General features: G+C 50.5%; 2 long non-coding RNA genes across 6 annotated transcripts in view; both read right to left on the bottom strand.

Moving 5' to 3' along the window:
- LOC309645412 overlaps positions 1-15,709 on the bottom strand; it is a 280,748-nt gene that overhangs the window by 213,179 nt on the left and 51,860 nt on the right. The gene's annotated exons all lie outside the window — the stretch shown is intronic.
- On the bottom strand, positions 1,019-9,360 carry LOC309645366. Of its 5 annotated transcripts, none has more exons than XR_014254819.1 (7): positions 7,931-9,360; positions 5,872-6,114; positions 4,275-4,534; positions 3,038-3,190; positions 2,674-2,858; positions 1,465-1,564; positions 1,019-1,358 (listed from the first exon to the last, which is right to left on the bottom strand). It is a non-coding gene; the product is annotated as an uncharacterized lncRNA (long non-coding RNA). The 5 variants fall into 5 exon arrangements; XR_014254820.1 differs by having other exon boundaries at positions 5,872-6,119; positions 7,931-9,359; XR_014254823.1 differs by lacking the exon at positions 7,931-9,360 and adding an exon at positions 7,039-7,920 and having other exon boundaries at positions 5,872-6,119.

Raw genomic sequence — 15,709 nt, 5'->3', positions numbered from 1 at the left:
CCTGTCAAGGACTGGCCTGCACGGCAGCAAACATCACGCTCAGTCACAGCTATCTCCAGTGGACCCAGACTCCTTCTCTTCGCATCTTTCCAGGCAGCTACAACCAGCTGAATAAAGGTGGCAAACAGAAGTCAGGGGATAGTCCTTGGAGTGAGACAGAAAAAGGACTTCCTGCTTCTGGATGCCTCTACCAGGAACTAGCTAGCAGGGCAGAACATTTCAGCCATGAAGAATGCCTGCCCCTGCACAGACCTTCAGGGTGTCAAAGCCACCAGGCAGGCCTGACAGCCTGAATCCTGCCTCAGCTCAGCCAAGGTGGTTTCAATTCCAAATGCAGAAACTGGACAATTAAGTCCAGCCTTTCATCACAGCCTTTGGGACATACTTCCTCATGTAGACTCCTCCATCTATAAAATAGAGATTAAAAAGTTCACATACATGTCCTCAGTGCAACTGTTGATTTTACCCCAATTATCTCCAAAAGACTGAGTCCACCAATGGCAGCTCCACGTTTACCATTCTCACCTTTACTCAGTAACCTGTCCTCTCAAGTTGACACCATGTATTTTACACCCAGATAAGCTGATCAACTTGTTCCAGTTTGCCCAGGACTTTCCTGGTTTTGGCAATAGAAGTCCCATGTCTGAGAAACCTCTCAATTCCAGGCAAACTAGGCCAGTTGGTCACACAAGCAGGTACATACTCATGAGACAGGCACCCACAGCTTCCCCAATGCCATCAGCACCTGTCTCACTCTGGTCCCCATCACCCTTCCCAAGCCCTGGCCTGACTGTTCCTCGACGCCCTCAACTCTCACAGGTCCTAACCTGAGCCAACCACCAGCGTTTGTTCACCCCCGTCCTAACAGAACACCTCAAACAACAGCCCGTGTGCCAAGCCTCAGGAGCAGGACAGAAAGGCTCGGAGTGAAAACAGGATTTGGCCTGTGACCCACTTTCTCCCTGCCCAGCCTCGCTGGCACGTGGCTCGTTACTGACTTAAAACACAGGCGGGGGCGGGGGGTGCATACGGTTTATTGAACGGATGCGTGGAGAGAAAAGTGATGAAGATGAACAGCTGCCAACTCAAGAGAAAAACTCTCGGTCACTGAAGCCACGCAGGCACGGCAGAGGGACGGGGGCCGGCCTTCCCCGTCCACGGCGTCCAAGCGCACTACTGTTGGGACTCAGAGCCAGCTGAAGGGGACCCCAAGCCCCCCAGTCCCAGCGCTTTGCCCTGATTTCTCGTGCTGAGTGAACAGTTCTCCCATGACACTCCGAGCAGGCGGCGGGGAGCTCTTCATGTGTGGACTGCACTCTCCACTCTCTGCCCCGCTGGTGTCCACGAACAAAAGGAATCTACAAGAAAGGACAGGCGAGACCAACGGCTGGGAGTTCCCATTTGCATAAACTCAAACCAGCCAACCCTCTGGCGGTGGGTTCCCAGCCCGTGGCATTAACTCACCCTGGGGAGAAATACCAGCAATGCCAGATCCCAAGTCACCCCAAAGTCACTGACTCATGGCCTTGGGACTTCCTCAACGATCTCCAGATATAACGCTGACCTAGGAGGGAGAAGAACCATACAAGCATTTAATCTCCAGCACCATCTTCTCCCCAAGTAACATCACTGAGAGGGTCCCAATCGACTAGGCCCTACTAGGTATCACCAGAATAGGACTTCCCTGGTGGTCCAGAGGCTAAGACTCCATGCTTCCCAAAGCAGAGGGCCTGGGTTCGATCCCTGGTCAGGGAACTAGATCCCACATGCTGCCAACTAAGACCCAGCACAGCCAAATAAATAAATATTAAAAACAAACAAAAAAAACTGACCTTAGATATCACCAGAATAGACGGGATAATAAAGGAAAACACCTCAAAGTTTCGGTTTTTAGAATAAACAATTTTCTTTCAAGCAGTTCCCGATCAAGGCAACTGGCCAGATACACCAGAGCTCAGTCTGAGCTCACTGTCAGAGACTTTGACACCAAGTTCCCACTGCATCTTGATCAAAGGATGGACCACCGTCCTCAGCAGTTCTCCCACCACCGTCATTACTTCTCTGCCCAGTCCGTCCCAAGGCCCCAGTAGCTGTCATCCTATTCTGCAAAGACCCACTTAATATGCCCACCCAAGAAAGGCAAATGAAAGAGAAACTTCCGGAAAGACTCATTAGGTGCCCAGATGGGTGAAAATCAAGACTGCCAGGCCCATTTGAAGGATAAATGAGAAAATATCATTAACGCTTGAGGACACTACACAAGTGACCCCCAACTCAACGTGTGGGACTTTGCACCCAGAGGTTTAAAGTGCCAGGTCTGGGATGGGGGGGATGGGGTGGAGATAAAGTCTTTTCAAAATGGTCACCATCAGCCATTAAATCCTCCAGGCTGGCTGAGGAGCCCCAGGACCAGGGACTAGGCTGTGGGACAGGACAAGCCTCTGATGCGAAGGGGCAGAGGGCAGGTTTGAAAGACAAGGGAAGTCTCAGATTTGTTAGACGGCTACCGAGGACCAGGTGGTTCACATATATTAGTCTCACTACCTTCACGTCATCATGAAATGAGAACAAAAACATCTGGCAAAACAGGATCAAACCGGAGAAACTCGAATGTAGATGGAAGAAAAGGAGCCCTCAGGCCAAAAGTGGGGGGTGAGTGGGACCCCACCTCACCTGTTGTCTGGGAGCCAGACACGCCTCTTGGGAGCACCACGTTGCCCCTGCGGAGTCTACTAAGCGAAGGCGCCGGTGCAGGGTTGCGGCCTCCACCCGACACATCTGCAGCGCAGAAAGGCAGAAGGGCAGCCCCTGCTGACGGCTGACTACATGGCGGGAGACACCTCCTGCCTCACAACATCCTAACATGAACCAGAAAGCAAGCCTTGAGTCTACAGATACAGACTCACAGATCCACAGGCCTGGGATTTCTTCTCCAGTGAACACCTGGGGTCACCCTTTTTAAAAGAGAACCCACAAAAGCACAGGTTAAAAGCGGGGGCTACAAAGAGGTTGGTGAGTCAAGGCACTCTTCTCTCACCAGTGACTGACAAGAAAACTCCTCGGGCTTCTGGCAGACCGTGACGAACGGAACATTCCTGAATGATTCAGAATTGGTAGGACCCCTCTTTGCTCCTACATCTGGCCCACCTTTATTTTTCTTTCTCCACATATTCGACACTACTGGCGGCTCCTGGAGAAGCGATACACATTGTGCTCAAGAAACAGTAAAGGGAAAAAAACCAAAAAAAGAGTAAAGGAGCAAAGTCAACACACAAACAAGCATGTCGGTCATGGGCTGCCTTGAGTAATCTATTATTAAGGGTTGTCCTCCATTCCTGTGACGTTCATAGAGCAGAACCCACGATGTACAGTTCTCCCATGTGCCCTTCAGCATCGTCTGAACTTATTCCAGTGTGAGGTCCAAATACAAATGTATGCACTGGTTTCTGTCCGGAGGCTCCTTTACTTCAAAGACAAAGTGAACCTCCACAAGCCCGGGGCCCAGCCCGGTCACCATATCACATGTGGGCCGGCAAAGGCCTGTGCTCTGAAGGAAATGGCAGGACCAAAAAGCTAGTGTGTGAAAGTTCCAGGGTTTGGAAGGGACAACTGGGCCCTTCAAACACGGGGAAGGTCTTTCAGCGACTCCTGTCCCTGCCCTATCGATGACCAGGGCACGGGCAGCCCACGATCACTTTCGATGCAGGAGCAGAAAAGGACAGAAAGAGCCAGGAAGGACGGGAGGCTGGAGCCAGGGGCCTGGGTCAGGGAGAGCAGCCCAACCCAGCCGAGTCCCAGCAGCTTCTGTCGTGTCCTGCCAAGACCCCACAAAACCTCCCTGCCAGGGGGAGTCAAGACACTTCCAGCATAAAAAACTGGAAATGCTTTCGGGCTGAAAAAGATCAGGATCATGTGGTCATGGCACCACCATGAAAAATTTTTTAGGACTTTTGCTGCTATCCCAGCTTTGCTCTTCAGATGAAGATGTGGAGTCTGAGATGGGGTCACAGCGCTAGACAGGTTGAGAGGCGGGACCGGTCTCCATCACAACAGTACTTGCACTGACACCCCAGGGCTCGGAAGGGAGATGCCCCGGGAAGCCCTTCACCCAAGCAGGTTTCTACAGGGCCCTCCCCTAGGCATGTGGGGGACTGCCCCACAGCAGGATGCTACTGTCACCGCACTTCCCCTTACATGATCACCCAAGCCCCAGAAAACACGCACGTGACTTTACAAAAAACACAAAATTCCAGAGAAAGGTCCAAAAGCCTTACCTGGGGCCCCAGGGCCTAGCGCCTGGCTGACACGAAGATGACGCCTCCCATGGAGCCTCTGTGCACACAGACCCAGCTGCAAAGGAAAATCGGTGAACAGGCACTCACAGCAGGCCCTGGGGGACACACGGAACACTTGGCACAGCAGCTGGCAGTTTCTAGCACCCACGAAGGCAGGCTGTTACTGCAGGACCTGAACGGCCACACTACGGTATCAGGAACAAGGACGATTTGGCCCTAGGAAGGGGTCTGCAGGTCATCTGCAACAGGAATAACACCCACGTTACCGTGTGTGCCAACTGTGAGCAATTTGCTGCTAACCAGTCTGCAGGCTGTGGCTGCCTGGCAATGACTAGAATGGACCGGGAGGGGTAACAGGTAGGGGGAGGGCCCCGTGACTGCTACGTAGTATAAGGGCGACTTACACATGCATCCTCAACTATACTGGGCTTTGTCCAGGTCGGTCACTAGAAAATCACCCACAGCGGACCACGGGCCCTGCTCATGACCAGCATTAAAGGCAGATTACAGTAAGTCTACCGTTCATTACAGAAACAACAATTCCAGTGGACAAAAGGAGGCTGACCCAGCAGGCTGGCTTGCTGGAGGGCTTGGTTCCCTGACACTCTGCAATGGGAGGAGCCCTGTCACCTCACAACAGGTGGGTCATCTCCACCTCTTCGGGGGTTTTTTTGGTCCAGGTGCTATGCATCAGGCACCAGACGCAACGCAAAACAAGGAGGCACTGCCCTCAAGATTACAGCATAAGGGGCACGATCAGCAAATCAACGCTTTCTAGGTGTGATCAATGCTGAGGGGCGGGGCTGAGGATGTGGGATGAGGAAGGGGTGCGATGGGGAATCAGAGAAAACTTCTGGAGGGGAGCCCTCCACTGCCAGCCCGTGAACTGCTGAGGCAGGGCCCTGTTCGGTAAAAGGGGCACTCAGTGAGCACACAGCGCCAGGGACCAGGAAGCAACACAAATCAGTGGGAAGAAAGACATGTACGAAAGCTCCAGAGTTTGCAAGGGACAGGAGTGAACCCTCCAAACACGGGGAAAGGCTTTCAGCAATTCCTCTCCCTGCACTATCAATGACCAGGGCACGGGCAGCCCACGATCACTTTCGAATGCAGGGGCAGAAAAGGGCAGTGAGGGAGCTGAGAAGGGAGGCCACTGCCAGCATCCTGGGAAACGGCCTGGCCTAGGAACAGACCAGCAGACAGGTCACTGACCAGACGTACAGCCTGAGATGACAGAACCACCCGATGATTCACCAGTCCCTGCCAAGAGCTGAAGAGAAGACTAACGGCAGAAATACTGAGAACTCTTAGGTACTGAAGGAATGTGTGTAAGTGGCACCAGGATTGAACACCTGACAGAATTCTCGCTCAGGCTCACAGAAGGGCACTTGGCTGGTCACTGGATGTGAATCTCTGTCCTCTCAACATCACAGCAGCCTCCATCCAGGCTCTCAGGAGCAGAAGGGGGCCCAAGCCTCCATTGCACCCTCACTCTCCGCACCTCAGCACCCAGCACCTCTGGCCTCACAGCCTGCACACAACCCAAGTACTAGAGAACCGGCGGGACACCACTCACCCGGGACTCAGTCCCGCTCTCCCTGACGACGCGTTTCGTGCAACAAGAGCCACGTGACACTCCTGCAGGGGACAAGAAGCCGTCCCGGGATCTGCCCAGCTGGCAGGACACCATCATGCTCATCGACAGGAAAACACAGCGCGTGTGCTGGGGGGATTCGGGTCTCAGGCAATGAACGCACTACAGCCCGACTCCCTCCACCCTCAGACTGCCTCATGCTTGGTCACTGCTAGTCACTGAAGCCTGTCCTGCATGGAAGGGACAAGTATGGGTCCCCTGAACATGGGGAAAATCTTGCAACTTTTCCTCGGCCCATATTACCAATGACCAGGACACAGGTAGCCTGTAACCACTTCAAATCCAGAGGCAGAAAAGAACACAGGGCTGCTGAGACTGGAGACCAGGGTCAGAAGACCACAGCTGTGGCAAGACCCATTCCCACTCTCCTTTTTTAAAGCCTCAGAGAAACCAGCACTAAGCCAGGCAGAGGGCACTCAACAGACGCCAGGTGCCAGGAGACATCTAAAGAGGTGGTGGGGGGAGTTCCCTGGCGGTCCAGTGGTTAGGACTCCGTGCGCTTTCACTGCCATGGCCTTGGTTCAATCCCTGGTCAGGGAACTAAGATCCAGCAAGCCGTGTGGTGTGTAATAATACATAAGTAAAATAATAAAAAGGCGGCAGGAGGAAGGCCGTGTGGGACAGCTCCAGAGTTCGGAAGGGACAGGAGTGAACCCTCCAAACACGGGGAAACGCTTTCAGCAACTCCTCTGCCGGCACTACCAGTGACCAGGGCACAGCCAGCCCACGATCAGTTCCCAATGCAGGGGCAACAAAGGGCAGAAGAAGAGCCAGGCAGAGGAGCCCATGTTAGCAGCCGGCTCTCCGCCCAGGCAGGGGAAAGCTGCCCAGCCAAGCCCGGGACCCCAACGCTATCCTCACTTCATGGAAAGACTCCATCTCCCCTCATCAACAGAGGCCACAGGAAGACCAGCTTCTCGTAAAAATGCCTCAAGTACTCATCCACCCACAAAATACCAACTAAGTACCTACTAACCACTTGCCAGGCACTGGGGGTTCAAAGACACAGACCAGGCCTCTGCCCTCCCGGACTGCTTGCTGTTTCCGCCGTGGAAGGAGAGGAAAGCTCAGGAGAATGAAGTAACTCACCCAAGGTTCCACGGCTAAGGAGGGGCTGCATCAGGATCTGAACTCAGGCCTTTCTGGCCCCCAAACCCAGCCCCAGCCTCCTGCACAAGGCTTTGCAAGTCAGTTCCCAGACCCCCCCCCCCCTGAGCCCAGGGACCACCCCCTCTGCAGCGGGGCAGGAAGGCCACGGCCCCCAGTTCAAGGCCCTCAAGAGCAGTACGTGCCCAAGGAACAGCTCAGCCCCTGGACACAGTGGGGCGCAGAGGCAGTGCGCTCAGGGTCCTGCAGGAGAGGAGGGGGCGCTGGCAGAGGCAGGCGCAGCAAAGCCCTTCGAGGGAGGGTCTTCAGCAGCGCGGGGCCCGGCCAGGGAACGGGTGCGGAAGGGCTTTAGTGCGAAGCAGGGACAGGAAGCCAGACTCTGCCCCTCGGGGGCCCTGGGGCGCCCTCACTTTAAAGCTCAAACACCCGTTTGGAAAATGGACGTTTCAACACTTTCCCTTAAAGCTTATTAAGGGGAAATGGGCTAACGGTCACCAGAGTATTTGGCCGGTAACCGACGAGCGGCTTTGGGGCATGAAACGCTGGAGTCGGAGGTGATGGGCAGTGAATCAGGGGCTCTGGCGCCCCTCGGGCCAGGTTCACACGGGCTCTGCACGACCCCCTGCGGGACCTCGGGCCCACGCGTCACCCGACCGGTCTCTCGACATCAGCGGGCACAAGTCTCCCCACGGGGCGGGTGAGGCTCCGAGACGGCGCCGGCCGGTGGCGCGGTGACCCGAGGCCTCTTTGTCGAAGACACGAGGGCCGAGAAGTCGACATGCGGCGCTCCCCGCCCCCTCGGGCCTCAGTTTCCCCTTAGGGTGGGGTGGGGGCGGAGCAGACCACGTGCCCAGCGCTCCCCGCAGTAACGCACCCGGGGCGCCGTGAGAGATGGCGCGGGACAGAGGCGGAGACACAGCAGACAGTGCGGGAAGGTGCGGATGTCCGCGGGTGCTGGGAGATGGCGTGGATCCAAGAGAAACAGAAACCACCAGAGCCGGGAACCTTCTCCACCCGCGCAGCGGCGGCGGAACTGCAGCAGAGGCCAGGCCTGCGGCCTAGAGCGGCGTCGCCGGGAGCGGATCCCTTGCGCGCGGTCCTGCAGCGACCTCTGGTGGAGCGGAGCCCGAGTTCTGCGTCGGGATGACTTGGTAATTTCCAGAAGCAGTCTGAAATTTTGAAAATAACATTCCCTCACCTGTTTTGCTTTTCTGTGTGTTCTGTTTGTTGTCACTGATTTGTCATTTGTAGGAATGGTGACTCTTCCACATGAAGAGCTTTAATTAGCAAAAGTTCTTTTTTTTTTTTTAATATCCGAGTATAGCTGATTAATAATATTGTGTTAGCTTCAGGTGTACAGCGGAGTGATTCAGTTATACAGATATTTATATCTATTCCTTTTCAAATTCTTTTCCCATTTAGGTTATTACAGAGTATTGAGCAGAGTTACCCCTGCTATACAGTAGGTCCTTGTTGGTTATCCATTTTAAATATAGCAGTGTGTACATGTCAATCCCAATCTCCCAATCTATACCTCCCCTGCCACCCTTTCCTGCTGGTAACCATAAATTCGTTCGCTAAGTCTGTGAGTGTGTTTCTGTTTTGTAAATAAGTTTGTTTGAGCATTTTTTTAAAGATTCCGCATGTAAGCAATATCCTGTGATATTTGTCTTTGTCTTTGACTTACTTCGCTCAGTATGACAATCTCCAGGTCCATCCATGTTGCTGCAAATGGCACTATTTCATTCTTTTTAATGGCTGAGTAGTATTCCATTGTATATCTGTACCACATCTTCTTTATTCATTCACTTGTTGATGGATATTTAGGTTGAAGAGCTCATGTATTGTGTTGAGTTTAGACAATAGGGATCTTGTCCGATTGACCATTGTATTCAGTTTAGTGGCTGGCACAGTTGACCAAATGAATGAATTATGGCCGTATACTTATTTGGACACATCACCAGACTAAAATATTGTTCAGATGACCTGAAACTGGAACATGAGGGTGACAAGGAGATAAGCCTACAGAGGTGGGCAAGTACTCTGCTAAAACGTCATCCTAAAAGTAAAAGCAGTCTTGAAGCAGAGGGACTTGATCAAATTTGCATTTCAGGGACCTGGTCAGATTTGCATTGTGCCAGAGAAGACAGACAGAGGTCCCATACTCCCGATGGCACTGCAGAGAGGCTTGCTTGAGAGGTGGGCTCACAGCCCCTAATCCCACAAGCACTAACACTGCCTGCATCCTGGGCCGGGTGTATCTCTCAGACCTGAGGCAACCCTGACACTGACTTGGTCCACATTCTCAAGTGCAAACAGCCCACCCTTGTGTCCGAGCAAGCGTCTCCCCACTTCAGATTCCTGGCACTTCACTAAGTCAGCACAGTGTGGAAATCCAGGCCTGACCGATGCAACCGAGAAGGAAATGGTGGGAGTGTCTCTGAGGGTGAGAACACTGCATCTTCTGTACCTGGGAGGAGCCCGTGGGATTCTAACACGGTGAGAACACTGGGGATCTCCGTGATGAGGAGGGGCCGTGGGATGCTGTGGCGGGAAGGACACTGGACAAAGGGGTCAGGTGTGCACACAGCCCCAGTGTCCTCTGCTGCCTCCTGCTCTTGCCCTTACTCTCCCTGTGGCTTTGGCTAAGTGACCTAACTTTGCCCGGCCTTAGTTTTCCTTTTCTGGAAATGGGCAGAGTCATGGTCCCCCCTCCCCCAATAGTGTTGCTGTGAGAATTAAGTGAAACAGTGCACACCGGGAACACAGCACAGAGCAGATGGCCAGGCACGGTAGTTGCTATACTCTGGTATTTCTGCGAAAGCCCAGAGCTTCTGTCACTGTGAGGACACTGTGAAATTATTTATGAGGCAGAGACAGTGTCCTGTATTTGAAGAGCCTAAGGCAGCACTATCCAGTAGAAACATAATGCCGGCCGGCCGCATGTGTAATTTTAAACCTTCCAGGAGCCACATTAAAAAGGTACCAAATGTACAGAACATATAAACAACAAGGTCCTACTGCATAGCACAGGGAACTATATTCAGTATCCTAGGATAAACCATAATGGAAAAGACTATAAAAAACAAGGTATATATGTGTATAACTGATTCACTTTGCTGTACAGCAGAAATTAACACAACATTGTAAATCAACTCTACTTCAATAAAAATAAACAAATTAAAAATAAAAAATTTAGGGACTTCCCTGGCGGTCCAGTGGTTAAGACTCCATGCTTCCACTGCAGGGGGCACAAGTTCCATCCCTGGTCAGGGAACTGAGATCCCACATGCCGCATGCGGTACGGCCAAAAATTTTTTTAAAAATTAAAAAAAAATAAAAAGGTACCCAAAAAGGTGAAATTAATTTTAATAGTATATTTTATTTAACCCAAGATAACCGAAATATTACATTTCAGTGTGTAATCAATATTTTTAACTTATTAATAAGATATTTACGATTTCTTTTCCTTTGTTCAAAGTCTTTGGAATCGGTGCTTGTTTTATACCGACAACGCATTGCAGTTGGGACCGGCTACGTTTCCAGTGCTCTGTGCCGCATGTGGCTGCACGTGTCTCGTGGCTGCTGTATATCAGCACACGTCTAGGGCCACCTGGCTTTGATCAGCCCTTCAGAGCCAGAGGAGAAAAGCAGCAAGCAGGAGGCTGAGAGCATGTCCCTACCACAGGCCCCCGCCACCCATGAGCCTGGGACATCCTAGGGGGGTCTGGGCCTCCTGCAACACTCAGGTTGGAAGCCTCATTGTTCTGAGCTGGAGATTAAGGGAAAGGTGCCTTCCAAAAGCTGGGAAGGGGCAGAGCCACAATTCCAACCTAGATGATCTCCTGTACCCTGTGCACCCATGATGCTAGGGAGGGGATCTAGGCTGGTTCATTTCTGCATCCCCAGTGCCTCGAGGAGGCTGGGCATCTAAGAGGCGTGCCTGATGTTTGCTGTTAGCGTAACAGGCTATTAAAATGGACATTTCAGCCAAAGCACCAAGGCGGCACCAAGATAGCGGAATGAACCGCGTAACAACAACAAATCACAGTTGTGGTAGGTAAAAGGTGGTTCAGTCTTGGCGGTTTTTGAAGGTTCCACCTGCTATCATGGCAGCGGCCTTCTAAAGAAGGCATTGGACCAGATGCAGAATTTAGGAAGAAAATAACTGGAAAATGGTTACTTGTGACTCAGTTCTCTCTTCTAATTTGAGGATCTTAACAGTACAGTGTTAGACATGAAAAAGAGAGGGAATTATGGACTCTGTGTCTTAAAATAGTCCCCCCCCCCACCTTGCCCCCAAGAGGGAGAGTAGGAGGAATTTCCCCTTTCTCTGGTGATCCTCATACCAGGAACTTCAGCAGGAACACATGGGAACTTGATAAATGTCACCTGGAGTTGGGGAGCACAGGTGACCCGTGCCCAACCCGCTCCTCAGTCAAAAGTTCATTGTCTCCTTCAACAGGTGTAAAATCTGGGATAGGACTGTCCACCTGCTGCCCAAGAGGTTCTGCCCTACAGGGAGCCTGCTAGGGGGAGGGGACCCCAAGGAGAGGGCCTGTTCACATCACTGGGGGTACAGTCAAAGGGCACCAGGAGGGGGGGGTCTCTGAAGAACCCCTGAAATAGGGGCTGAGGGAGAATACTCAGCGTTAATTTCATGCCCAGCCTGGAGAGAAATGTTCCCCCATCTCACTCGTCATTCCATCTGATCCTGGAGGTATTGAGAGTGGGGGTGGGCTGGGGAGAGTGGGCAGAAACCTGGTGAAGAGAAACACATTTGCATAAGTAAGGGGAGAAGGTTCCCATCCCCTCCCAGCAGACAGCAACCCACCCTATGCTTGGCCCCAGTTGGTGGAGAGCAGAGAAGTCTGACCTATGAAAGATCATTGAAAACATGATTAATACATGAGATGGACATTTAAAATAATTGAATGAAAACTATGTTCCCCATTTTTAGTAATACAAGACTTGTTACCTAAGAATGATCAGAAGACTGATGGCTGCCTGATATTTTTCTAGGGGCAGGGAAAAGACACTTCCACTTAGAAAGCTTAAAGAGACAGGCAAAAAAAAAATGTTTTTATGATGACATACCAGAAGTCCCTCTTTCAACATACTGGTCACATTTATAAAGGATTGGGCTGTGTCTAGGAGGCCAACCTTCCATCATCTTGGAGTTTGTGACCTCACAGTGGCTGAGAGATTCCTGGAGCCTGGAGATGGGGGGGGAGTGGGGAGATGGGGTCTCGGCTGGCTAGACAGATTGTGCCAAGGAGGTGATGTCCACGGTCTAGGCTGGAAGTCAGCAGCTGGCCCGGTGAGCCCCGCAGGATCTCCAAGCCCTGTCCCCGCACTAAGAATGATCAGCATGCTGGCGGTCTTGCTAATTCTGTTCATCTTCCTCCTCGCCGTCTTACTGATCATCTGTTACTGCATCTTTCGGGAGGAATAGGCTTGGGCTCCTGCAGGCTGGGACTGAGGCCCATTGGTAGCCTTGGCCAGTCCAGCCACCCAGGGCCTCTGCTGCCCCATGGCCTGGGTCTGGGCCTGTTTGGGAGCCTCCAGCAGCCCCCAGGCCCTCACTGGATGCTCAGACACACTGAGATGAGACAGAGGGTCTCCCCAGCAGGGTCAGTTACCACCGAGGTGTCAGCATCCCCTCCTCCCTGTGTCCCCTCGCTGGTCCTCTGACCCCCACAGCCTCTTTGTCACTAGTTCCGCTTCTGGTTCATTTTTGTCCTGGGCTGAAGGCCACTGGTTCTGGAGAGGGGAGTCAATGTGGGCTCAGTGAAAGTCTAAATGGCTCAGGCCTCTGACATGGGGACAGACAGGAGAAGAGGTGGCCCACTCCCTTCCCAAACAGGCAGGGCTGGGCCCTGGGGGACCGGAGTCCAAGCAAAAGACTGATAACCTTCGCTGGTGACATCAGACTTTCCTTCTATCTGTGGTGGACAATCCTTGAAAACGACCTTCTTGACTAATGAATCTGGATGGTCTTAGCTAATTAACTTGGGTTTCCCTGAACAACAACTTTGGACCTCCTTTGCTAACTAAATAACTGAGATGTTTGTGACTAATTATACTTAAGCTTTCCTGGCTTGAGAATCATGAACTTTCTTGCCTGAATACCTGGGCCTTCCGGGATAACAATATTTGACTTTGGGTCGTTATCTCTCACCATGCTAGCTGACTATATCAATTCTTTACTCTTAAGACCTTGGGTTGTCCTGGCCAAGGGCAGCAGACATCCCTGACTATTTTTCTGGGACTTCTAGGATAAAAATAGAAGAATTCTTCTATGATTTCACCATTACATGTGATATTGACCGATGGTTTATGATGTATATTCTATTTTTAGAATTCTAAGAGTCTTTCAAAGTTATGAATGAATAGTAATTTTTATCAAATTATGATAATCGTGATGATGATGGTGATAGCTAAAATGTATTACTAGCTGACGATAAGCCAAAAGCAAAAAAAAAAAAAGCACTTATGGTATTCATGTATTTCAATGCATTATTTTACCTATTTTTAAATTTTTGAATTGTAAAGTACACATAACATAAAATTTACCATCTTAATCATTTTATTTTATTTATTTATTTTTGGCTGCATTGGGTCTTCGTTGCTGCGTGTGGGCTTTCCCTAGTTGTGGTGAGCAGGGGCTACTCTTCGTTGTGGTGCGCAGGCTTCTCATTGCGGTGGCTTCTCTTGTTGCGGAGCATGGGCTGTAGGCGCATGGGCTTCAGTAGTTGCGGCACGAGGGCTCAGTAGTTGTGGCTTGCGGGCTCTAGAGTGCAGGCTCAGTAGTTGTGGTGCATGGCCTTAGTGGCTCCGTGGCATGTGGGATCTCCCTGGACCAGTGCTTGAACCCGAGTCCCCTGCATTGGCAGGCGGATTCTCAACCACTGCACCACCAGGGAAGCCCCAGTCATTTTTAAATACTCAGTTCAGTAGTGTCAAGTACATTCGCATCGTTGTACAATCAATCTCCAGAACTCTTTTCATCTTTCAAGCTGAAACGCTGTACCTATTAAACACTAACTCCCTATTCCCCACTATCCCCAGCCCCTGGCCACCACCATTCTACTTTCTGTCTCTGAATCTGACTACTCTGGGTACCTCACATAAGTGGAGTCATATAGTATTTGTCCTTTTATAACTGGCTTATTTTACTTAACGTAATGTTATTAAGGTTCATCCATGTTGTACCATTTGTCAGAATTTCCTTCCTTTTTAAGGCTGAATAATATTCCATTGTATGTATAGACCACATTTTGTTTATCCATTCATCCATCAATGGACACTTGAGTAGCTTCTACCTTTTGGCTATCGTGAATAGTACTGCCATGCACATGGGTGGACAAATATCCCTTTAAGACCCTGCGTTCATTTGTTTCGAGGATAAGTGGAATTGTTGGATCCTATGGCAATTCTATTTTTAATTTTTTGAGCAACCACCATACTATTTTCCATAGTGGCACACCATTTTGCATATTTTATCTACTTTGAAGTTGAAAACTTGAGGTTCAGAAGGATTAAGTAGCTTGCTAATGTGTAAATTGTGGTAGAGAAAAATTTCAAGTATGTCTATTGAATTAGTTTCCTAGGGCTGCCATAAGAAATTACCACAGGGCTTCCCTGGTGGCTCAGTGGTTGAGAATCTGCCTGCTAATGCAGGGGACACGGGTTCGAGCCCTGGTCTGGGAAGATCCCACATGCCGCGGAGCAACTAGGCCCGTGAGCCACAACTACTGAGCCTGCGCGTCTGGAGCCTGTGCTCCGCAACAAGAGAGGCCGCGATAGTGAGAGGCCCGCACACCGCGATGAAGAGTGGCCCCCGCTTGCCACAACTAGAGAAAGCCCTCGCACGAAACAAAGACCCAACACAGCCAAAAATAAATAAATAAATTAATTAATTAATTTAAAAAAAATTTACCACTGTTTAAAAAAAAAAAAAAGAGAAGAAATTACCGCAAACCGGGTGGCTTAAAACAGAAATTTATTCTCTCACTATTCTGGAGGTTAGAAGTCTGAAATCAACGTGTCAGCAGGGCCATGCTCCCTCTAAAACTCTGGGTAGGAGTCTTCCTTTTCCTAGTGTTTGGTGGTGTCCATCAATCCTGCAGCTGTGTCACTCCAATGTCTGGCATTCTCCTGGGGTGTCTTTCTCCTCACTTATAAGGGCACCAGTCATGTTGGATTAATGGTCCTCCCTCCTGCAACATGACCTCATCTTAATTTACATCTTCGTTACATCTGCAAATACTATTTCCACATCAGGTCACATTCCCAGGTACCAGGTGTTAGGACTTCAACATAACACCTTTTGGGGGTACATAACTTAATCCATAATATCTGTCTTCCTCCAAATTCTGTGATATTTACCATACTTTTGACCTCTTAATGTGATAAACTACCAGACTTCCCAATAGAAAGCCATGCTTGCATTTATGGGACAGAACTTATTTGATATTAGTGGATTATTAGACTCTAAGCTTGGAGGAAGGCAGACACAATAGGCTTCTTTCATTCATCCCTTTGCCTCCAGTCATTATACAAAAACAAAAACAAAAAACAGTACTGGAAAAGTGGTATATCTTTTCCAGTGCCTTTATGGGGAAAAATCATTTGAACAGTTGTTTGGGGA

Source organism: Balaenoptera physalus, assembly GCF_965194825.1.
Source record: "Balaenoptera physalus genome assembly, chromosome: 16".
Taxonomy (NCBI): Eukaryota; Metazoa; Chordata; class Mammalia; order Artiodactyla; family Balaenopteridae; genus Balaenoptera; species Balaenoptera physalus.
This window is presented reverse-complemented; position numbering and strand designations above follow the sequence as displayed.